At 34.9% G+C, this 9,007-nt stretch overlaps 1 non-coding gene across 1 annotated transcript; it reads left to right on the plus strand.

Annotated features, from left to right (window-relative positions):
- Nucleotides 1-8,637: 8,637 nt before the first annotated feature.
- Nucleotides 8,638-8,704, plus strand: Smp_tRNA_00281_Gln_TTG.1.1. Its single transcript has one exon. It is a non-coding gene (tRNA).
- Nucleotides 8,705-9,007: the final 303 nt, after the last annotated feature.

Raw genomic sequence — 9,007 nt, forward strand, 5'->3', positions numbered from 1 at the left:
AAGGATAGGTTACCAAAGGAAGAACAACAAAATATTGTCTATGAGATCAATTGTCATGATTTTAATGCAGCTTATATTGGAGAAACATCTAGACAATTGAATGTAAGTTTGAAGGAACACAAACAGTGTTTAAAAAATGTTCTCAAAACTTCGGTTGACATAAGGAAACTTGAGAATAAGTCTGCAATCGCGTTGCATGCGTTAGAAACGGGACACATGATCAATTTTGAAGGGACCAAAATACTTCAGAAAGGTTTCAACACTCATAAAGAAAGATTGAAAACAGAAGCGCTGTATATATACCCTGAAGAAGTCCAAACGAGTTAGCTGGACGAAACATTGGAATTATTTAAATTTCAATCGCTGAGACTGTATCAAATATATTTTTTTTTCACATATAATGACTTCTCTATACTCGGCGCCCAATTTTTTTTCAAGCTATTCGTTCTAACCTTAACAAATATTCGTATAAAAAAAATACGTTTTTAAAAAGTCACATTTCACTTGTACCCTATCACGATGTCTATAAACAAAGAAGATGGGGAAAAACACAATGTGGAATTATGTCTCATCTTCTAATCAAAAGAACAAGAAACAAAAACTGAATAATGAAGAAAATCTCTGTTTCTTATAATGAAATATCCTATTGTTTTTAATGATTGACACAATTTGGAAAGTTTTTTAATGATTACTTGTAATGTCTTTCAAGTTTCACATAATACAATTGACTTAGTTAATTAACTAATTGGAAGTACTTTAAAGGACTTGTTATAATGTTTGGTGCATACTACTTATGTGGACAGATATAAGTAGTATGTAGCAATAATCGGTAGTGTAATGACTGACATTAGAAGTTTGAATTGAAGAGAACAGGAAGGGAAATAGAGAGAAAATCTAATCACACCGTAATTGGAAGAAATATGAAGCACTTACAGGAAAGCTTAGGGAAAATGTACAAATAAAGTGTGGTTTATGAAAGCACTCTGTAATTTTGGATTCAATATTAAATTGTTTTCCCTACACAAGTTCTTCATTCTCTACATATGTGCTGAAGGCGAGACTATAATTTATGGACGACCTTTGAAAGAATCTTGAGTGACCTTGAGAAATGTTAACCAATCAGTAAACAGACAGCATGGAGTAAAAAATATATTATACAAAACCAAATAATTAAAGTGGATACACTTCTTTCATATGGTCCAAAAACCTGTCAAGGTTAGAAAAAGGTTCCAAAATCGTAGAGGAACTCATCCATATGGAGCCAATTATTATATAATAGTTGGTCTCTGGAGCCATGATAAGGTCACGAAAACCCTCTCAGCCTCGACCACATAGCTTCATTATTGTTTGCGTGTACTCTGGTTGCATAAGTTAATCATTTTTATTATGGATATGTCCCTACAATACTCGTACCACTGAACAACCGAAGCTTCAGTAACATCTAAAAATATTGCAGCCAATGTTACTGGTGCCTTTATTATACAGTTCGCGACAATTATTATAATATGCCTTAGTCTCAATCTGGATCGAGCGATAAAGGTTCCCATTCTTCCTTCAACATATACTACATCGAACGACAACATCACGGTAGTCTGAACAAGGTCTACAAGTCATTTAATACTCGTAATTACAAATAGAGCAACTTCTTAATAGTTTCATTTGTTGTAGCTGCTTAGTTGTCAAGTCTTCTTTAAAATCCTCTGTAAACCGATCGTACATGAGCATCAGGTACTGAAATCGGCGCCGTGACCTTGAAATCCCTCAAACGCTTCTGACTGATTTGTCCATAAATTATACTCTCGCCGTATTAAATTTCAGTCAAAGGTAACTGTTACCATTTGATATGAAGTATAACTTGGTAGTTAAACATGTATGTTGACTAATCAATGAGATGATGTAGTAGTAAATCTGTTGTGTAGTAAATTATTGCTTGAATTTTCTTTCCTTAATGAAACCACGGACAACTTTTCAATATTCTTATTTACATACATACATATGAGGTATTTCTTCTTCCCCAAATGCCCTGGTACAGCCGAGAGTGGGGAAAGTCCGCTCACCCTCTTCAAATGCTCTCACATGGCCATGCGTATATAGCCTCTGCCAGGGAAGGACTACTCACTGCCTTCTCGTGGCATTACTGTTGTTTACGAAATTAAACAGACGAAAAGCGAATTTCCGACGCTATAACCGGGTTCACGGACACGGCGCGTCCACCTATGAAAGTTGGAAAACCCTGATTTCAAACCAATGGTGTACATGGTCTGACTCCAGTATCCTGAGAGAACAAATGGTGTATGAATCAATCGTTGGTCACCGTCTACCATGGGACTGCATCTCCTCACGATGCTCCACTGCCTTGTGGATCAGACCTTTAGGTGAAAGGTTCCGGTTGTGGTCCCCTAATAAAACCACCTATTTCGGTTTTGGCCCACGGGCAGTATCACAGCCCTCACACAAATCAAATGAGATTTGTGTGGCGCATATATATCTGGTGCTTGTTCGTATCAATATTTATGTGTTTAAATAAATAAATAAACTTTGTGATATAAAACTGACTGATTTGAGAGTAGTGTGTTGTTTTAATTAACCTCACATGATCTTCCTTCATACATGCCTTCCTACTTTGTCTTTTCAAATCCTATTGTGAACGTTCAATGTCTCATGATCATTGTGTTGTAAGTGAGAACTCAGGTTGCGAAGACCAATTTATTGTTTAATAAAAGATTACAGAATGTTCTTGTATAATATGAAAACTACACATTAAATACTTCATTTGCACATCTTCCATCAAGTGTCTTTTATAAACTTCATCCCTTCATTCTTGTTTTTGTTACAATTACTCACTGTATACATTCCTGAATGGTGTTACATACTACTTATATCTGGTGGTATAAGTAGTAAACTCCAAATTTGTTGTAATATTATTTCGATTCTTTTTCTGTTTTATCATTTTAAGTTGGTCTGATCGTGCTAATATGGTAACGACAACTTAGGTTAACGCATTCATGAGTCAAGCTCCATATGGATCATAAGTGACTAACTTTTAGTTTTAAATACCATTTTTAAACCGGAAAATATATGGAATTTTCTTGTTAACAAATCAAGTTAGTGGGAAATTGATATGTCAGTCTTTGAAGATTGAATGCATTAAAATGGTAATTCTGTTTTCGCAATGTGAAGATATTTATACAGGACTATTGCCTGGATTCAATATTTAAACGTCAAACTAGTCAGCATCATTGTTACTTTGTTAATTGGTTGGAGATAGTCGGCAAGAAATTATACATAATCTACGCTTCGCTTTATTTATCACTTATCAGAATAGTATATCTACGATTTTGAGAGAACTAATATTTTCATAGTTGAAATCATGAGTCAATTGAAGCTAGACCACCATGGAAACCCTGGAAGCACTGGATGGTCGTTTCGTCCTATTATGGGACTCCTCAGCAGTGCTAATCCATGATCCCGCACTCACGAGATTCGAACCCAGGATCTACTAGTCTCGCTCCGGAGCACTTAACCGAGAGACCACTGATCTGGCCGGTATCCAATGGTGTTAATGTCTAACTTCAACCAATCCACGAAGTTTGAGCAACCGTTCACCAACTGTCTTCAGTGAGTTGATATCTCTACAACAAACTCGGTTGAACTCCACTGGTCATTGCTTCCCACTATAAATAAAGGAAAATATCTCTTGGAGTCAGTCACTAATGAGCTTATGCATATAGATCAGAAGGGGTGTTGTGGAGAATTTAGTATTTTTCACTGAAGATAATTGGTGAACGGTCGCTCAAAATCGTGGATTGTTTGAAGTTAGACATTAACACCATTGGATACCGGCCAGATCAGTGGTCTCTCGGTTAAGTACTCCGGAGCGAGACTAGTAGATCCTGGGTTCGAATGTCGTGAGTGCGGGATCATGGATTAGCACTGCTGAGGAGTCCCATAATAGGACGAAACAGCCGTCCAGTGCATGCAGGTTTTCGATGGTGGTCTAGCTTTAATTTACTCATGAATTCAACTATGAAAATACTAAATTCTCCACAAAACCCCTTCAGAACTAATATTCCCAGGAAGATTCAAAACCAACTCACATAACTCTATAGTCTGAGACGTTACCACAAATTTATCCAAGATACAACTGATATCTTTTAGATTGAAGTAATTCAATGAGCACTAAATCACTAGAAAATCAAGATATTGGTCACTATTCCATAACCAATCATTTTTTGATCATTCTTGCTTATTGATCAGATTTCATTTATTAGTTATCTTGACAATTAGATTGATTTTTGTGTCATTTAGTAGCATATAGGCTTGTGTAACTGTGACATAAAACGATTATCTAATGACATTTGAAAAAGTACGTCAATTAGAATCTATGCAAAAGAAATGTGAAAGTAATGAAATTCATATGCATATCTTCCATCAATTGTCTCTCATAGACTTCATCATTTCTCTATTGTTGTTGTTATTATTATAATTACTCTCTGTTTATATTTCTGTTCTGTTCAATCCTATCTTCTTAACCTTCTGCTACTACTAGGCGTTTTATTTCTGATTGGTGTTACATACTACTTATGATGACAGATATAAGTAGCATACAGCACATATCGATTATCCATTTTATCTGTAACAAAAAATTATTTTGAATCTAACAATTACTTTTGTTTCCGTTTCTCAGCCTAGAGGGTAAAATTTTCTGAACGGAAAGCATAATTTAACCGACAATTCATTAAATGACACATATTTTTTTTCAAAGATAAATGCATAACAATTAAGTGGACGTGATAAACAGTCGTAATTAATTATTGCGTTTTTGATGGTGTTTTGTTCTCTGAGCTGGATAGTTTGGTTGTGGAGTTTTCGTCGTTATTCTGAACAACATCATCAGCACAAAATTCAGGTAGAATTGTTGCGTGTTCGTTGATCATCAAATTGTAGTTAGTTAAACCAAAAAAAATATTTCAAGTTAAAAGTGATATCTGTTTTGTTATATCCCGAAGAGAATTATAAAGGGTAACTCTTGAGAACTATTTATGGACCAATGTGATATGTATAATTCCTATTTTATGATTTTTAAGTAACTTAACTATTCATATTCATGTTCCTCTTATTATAAGCTTTATTTGGACCTATAGACTATTATTATACGATTTACTATTCTTGAGTTACCCCCAGTCCATTAATTACTGTTCCCCCTATTCACAGCCACATTTGGCCAAATCTTGTACACATGTTATTTTCTATTTTGTGGCACGATGTGATCTATTTGATTAGTATATACACCTCAGTATGTTTGAGAATAGTGATTCACATTGCAGAGACTGTTATTGGTGTTCTGGACTTAACTGGCTGGGCTAAGAAGAAAGCACGACCGACAAGTACTGTAGACTGCTCATACGGTTTTTGTGTATCATTGCTCTGATCGATAATTCACTCCTCTCTAATTAGTGGTCATATATAAACAGGGCATCCAGACAGGCACACTCGATATAATAGAATTCTTCAGTAATCAATTATTCATAGGGACAAAACACACATGAATGTAACTATTTATAGAAAATTGAATATATATTCACAATAATTCAATTAGTAGAGCACCTGTTTTTATTGCTGTTACTGTTACTGCTACTGCTACTACTACTACTACTACTACTACTACTACTACTACTACTACTACTACCACTACTACTACTACTACTACTACTACTATTACTACTACTACTACTATTACTACTACTACTACTGCTGCTGAAATCATTCAATGTACCATCATCATTATGTTTAATGAAAAATGTCTAAGAAATATCAGAACAAAATTTGAAATATAAACATGATTAAGCAGGAAAAAGAAAGTAGATGTGAATTACACACATGTTAAGTTAATAAGAATACAGTACACATGGAAATACTGTCCTCAACATTATGATCATCTTTAAGCATTATTAATACACCTGTTTCGAAAAGAAAATGTGCTTTTTACAAAAGTAACATACATTCATATCACATATACATCAATACTAAATGATAATACACTTTTTTTACACAATTACATCATAATGTATATTGTGTGAACAAAAGATTTTTCCAAGATGGAAGATAACAGAACAATCACATCTGTGCAAATATTCATACTGTTGATATAAAGGTGTATCATGTTCGATGTTGAATTTTGTTTTCTTGTATTCTGTGTATTACTATCAGCGCATTTGTTTTCTTCATTTGCTCACGTATATATATATTCAACATAATACAGATGAATTACATAGAATACTATACCAATTATCTGCTAAAAGTATGATAAGCAGAAATGAATTATCATTAGTTCACTTGAATAAACCGCCCTTTTTTGTATATCTTTAAACCCTCGAATCCTCGGATTGGTGGATATGGAGGATCCACTTAAAGGAGTTGGAAAACCCTGATTCTAAACCAATGGTGCACGTGCGCTCCACGATTCTGAGGGAAAAAATGTTGTATGAACCTATTGTTGGTCACTGGCTACCATGGGACTGTATTTCTTTACGTTGCTGCACGGCCTTATAGATCAGATCTTTGAGTCAAAGGCTCGGTGTGTGGTCCCCTAAGAAAACAACCTGTTTCGGTTTGGGCACTCGGACAGTATTCCAGCCCTCACACAAATCGAATGACTTATGTGGTGCATATGTATTTGGTGCCTTCTTGTACCAATGTTTATGTGTTTAAACAATAATAGTATATTTTATATAGTTGAGATCATGAGTCAATTGAAGCTAGATCACTGTGGAAAACCTGGAAGCACTGGACGGCCGCTTCATCCTATTGTAGGACTCCTCAGTGATGCACATCCACGATCCCGTCTCTCGAGATGAGAACCCAGGACCTATCAGTCTCGCCCGCGAGACTCCACAAAACCCCCTTCTAATAATAATAGTTTATCTTTGAGGATTTATTTGTTGTTCATTCAATCAGACAAACCATACTGTCTTGATTCATTATCTTTTAACACATATAAATAACAGCTTTGATCCAGTTTATGAATGGTTTCGTTTCCTGAAATCTGTTCCAATAAGATTTAAGGATCATTTCTATAAAATTAGCTTATAGAAGCTGACAGAGTATGTGTTTCTAGGTATTCATACGAGAGTTTAATTGTACATGAATGTTTGTTAGTTTTATATTTTATAGCAAACTGATATTATCTGTTGAATTATTCAAGAAGGGAAATTCTTGGACAGATATTTAATTCTAGGTCTTGAAGCTTATCTGTTGTAGATTGTGACAGACAAATCCTGGATCGAAACAAATACCATTGGAACACATGAACTGCTCAATATTTTTACATCATTGAATTGTCAATAGAATGGGTTCACTTTCAAACTTTATCGATACACAATGAAGCTAGGTTCTTATTTAGTTACATCAGTAGGTCAGTACTTCATTTTCAAATTGATTGACATACTAAGTATTCAGAACCTATAACAGCAGGTTGATTATATGTTACGACTTTCAGTCTTCTTATATTTGTGGTAATCAAATAATGAGATATAGCTTACTAATTACGGGTACTCCTTATGCCCACTTAGATCAACGACCTATGTTCTCTTTGGCCGATAACAACCGTAAGCAATAACCTAGAAAATCATTATCCCAATTGTTGTAAAACGTAGCTTCCTCTAATCTCAGTAGGCAGTCACAAAATAGACAAAGAATATTCGATAAACTAATTACTTGCTCCGACCTATTCACTAGTAGCAAATAAACCGAAAACTATTTGAATGTAAATAGTTTATTTGGGTCTATTCATTACATCGAAAAACAGTATTCTTAATGTAGTCTTAGAGTATCCTGAAGTAAGTATATATCAAGAGTGTAGATTATAATTATTAATAACAGAATGATGGTTGGTTAATTATAGATTCATGAAAGTTTCATTCAAAGCTACTTAGTAACATTTGTTTATCATGAAAAAATTGAAAAAAATGCAACTACTATCTGTGAGGATGGTCCACAGCTGAAGTCGAGGAAGCTATAAGAAGCCCAGAAGGAGCCAGACATATTCTATCCAATCAGCTTTTGGAAGAATATTCTAGAATCGCTACGTGTAGCTTCCCTATTGGACAATGCTGATAACTCCCTGTGTGCGGATTGGATAACTATAATGATGATTTCGTTTCTACTAAAAACTATAAATACCTGATAATTTTGTACCATAATCGACACTGTTTGGAATAACATTCCTTCTACTTGTCTTCTGTCTTCTGATTTGTGACTTGGAGTGTTCTAGCGTTCGAGTGCTCAAGTATTACGCGACAGACTAAGAAATCTAAGTTCAAGATATAACACTATCTTTATTCAGTCATACTTTATTGAATGAATGTTATCAGCAAATAGATCATCATAATACTAATATAGTTAGTACGGTGGTGGGTTACTTATATCCACATAAGTAGTATACAACAATGGTCGGACATTGAATGTATTTCAGTAGAAGATAGATAAGGAAAGAACGGGAACGAAACGCAATTAGTATGAAAAAGAATGAACAATAATAATCAATGATGATTGACTGATATTTGCAGAAGGACCAGTCAAGATTGAGACCATTGCTTTATAGTTTGCAAACTAACTATTTACTATGGCTACCAGGACTCAATAGCTGAGTGGATAACGCGATAGCGTTTGAAGCAAAAGGTACTGGGTTCGAGTTCCAGAATGAACATCAACCCTGAGATGCAGGTACATCCATCTGACGAGTCCCAAATAGGACGAAACGCACGTCAAACTGGATCCCACTGCTAGCCACCATCCATCTTTGCTTACAATGTTTGTGAATTAAGGCTATATCGAGGCAATACGCACAGTATGCCCATATGCCAATTAGAGACTGACCAGTTGCAGTCTTAAGCATCAATGGGAAGATCCAAACAAACTATACTAAGTGAATTATTTATTGTATGGTTGTCAGATTTTAGTGAGATAGTCTGTAATTTTCGTTTAAAATACATCCGATGGTCTCCAC

The sequence above is a fragment of the Schistosoma mansoni genome, chromosome 7, assembly GCF_000237925.1.
Source record: "Schistosoma mansoni strain Puerto Rico chromosome 7, complete genome".
NCBI lineage: Eukaryota > Metazoa > Platyhelminthes > Trematoda > Strigeidida > Schistosomatidae > Schistosoma > Schistosoma mansoni.